The sequence below is a fragment of the Phocoena phocoena genome, chromosome 7, assembly GCF_963924675.1.
Source record: "Phocoena phocoena chromosome 7, mPhoPho1.1, whole genome shotgun sequence".
Taxonomy (NCBI): Eukaryota; Metazoa; Chordata; class Mammalia; order Artiodactyla; family Phocoenidae; genus Phocoena; species Phocoena phocoena.
Window position 1 is genome coordinate 3,179,447 of NC_089225.1, and position 1,711 is coordinate 3,181,157.

Sequence of the window (1,711 nt, forward strand, 5' to 3'; positions counted from 1 at the left end):
ATAGAAGCACAGAATAGAATGGTGGTTGCCAGGGTTGGAATGTGGAGGAAATAGGAAGATCTGCTGGACCCAAAGCAAAGTTCATGAGTGATTTGTGAACCACACTCATGGTTCTGTTGACCATTCACACTGCTTCCCCAGAGTCCAAACAGCACACTGATTTACTGCTGATTACAATGTATTCTTTCTTTCTGCCCACCCCTCTGCATCTCTTGCCATGTGACCAGCCCACTCAACACTGTCTCGGGTTCGTGGCTGCTTCACAGAGGCCCACAGTTCCACTGGTTCCAATCATAGGGCATGGGTATATGATACAGATTGTGACTAAATTTCTGTACGATTTTATTGGCTCTGTATGGTTATATAGGGGAAAGCCAAGTTTGTCCAGAGCCTGGATGTGGACAAACAACAGATGGGAGACAAGACCGTGGCCCCGGTACTCAGGCAGGGTGGCCCCCATCCACATCTCACCTGTATGATCCATCAGGGACCAGGACACAGGGCTCCCCTCAGGCCCCAGCAGGCAGAAGTTGGGGAAGGTCTGGGTACAGCGCTTGGTGAATCTCTGGCTACTCTCATTGCTGCCACCGAAATGCCATAATTTATTCACCAAGGCAGCATAGGTACGATCCAGGGAGGAGAGTTTATACATATCTTGGTCAATGGCTTTGGGTCTGCCATAGCCAATAGGTAAGTTCTTTGTCTCTGGCAGGGAAGGAAGCAGTTCCCTCACGGTCTCAGGCATCACATAGAGAATGCATTGTGTTTGCTTGACCTTAACAAATTTAGTGGTTACAAGATTCTGTATCACCTCATCCAGATTTTACTGCGAACTTTGGATCTGAAAAGTATTTCCAATTGATGACCTCTGATGTGCTAAGGGATTCTTGACAGTTGTTGAGATCCTTAGAATAGATTTGGTAGGTGTTGGTGTAATGATCAAAGTCATCTGAAATTTCCTACTCCTGAGGGTGGATAACCATAGTATTAAAATCAGGCCACTTGTCCACCCAGGCCTTTAGCTTGAAGGGGTTTCCGTGGTCCATATGGACAGTCCCATAAACCTTTAAGGACACAGGGAGGCTCTTCCTCAAGGATTTCTCTAACATCTGCAACAGTTGTGGATCTTGTAAGTGGAACATCTTGGCAAGTACCTTAATTTTGGTACCCAATTTTGGTTTCCCAGCTCTCTGGTCACTGTGTTCAGGGTCTTCTCCTCTCCAGCTCAACACTTCAGGAGCACTGGTTCTTTGGGATGAGCAGGTAGAATCCTACTATATGAAATCTTTCATCTCCCAAATGTCGATTCCTTGCTCCAACTACCAAGCACTAAGGCAGCCAATGCCACTTTGGGAAATTTTGAATGGCAGGTCCTCAGGACAAGTGGTCCTGGCAGCTTCTATGGCCTTACTCAAATATCCCCCAACCAGTTGTGGGTGTGGGGCAGCTGGCCACAAGCAGCAAGGCCCCTGTCTGGCTCACCAAAACTTGTTACCAAGTCCAAGCTTGTACTGCTTACAACCCGATAGGCCAATAAATCAAAAGACGAGTTGTTGGGACGAGGAATAGCAGCTATTCAGAAAGCCAGCAGACCAAAAAGATGGCGGACTTGTGTCCCAAAGAACCATCTTCTGTAAGTTTGTTTTCTATGTCTGTGAGTCTGTTTCTGTTTTGCATATAGATTCATTTATATTATTTTTTAGAGTACAGG

The 1,711-nt window shown here is 46.3% G+C and overlaps 1 pseudogene; it reads right to left on the bottom strand.

The window, feature by feature from the left end:
* Window positions 1-260: 260 nt before the first annotated feature.
* Window positions 261-1,142, bottom strand: LOC136126013 (glycine N-phenylacetyltransferase pseudogene; annotated as a pseudogene).
* Between the last annotated feature and the right edge of the window lie 569 nt (window positions 1,143-1,711).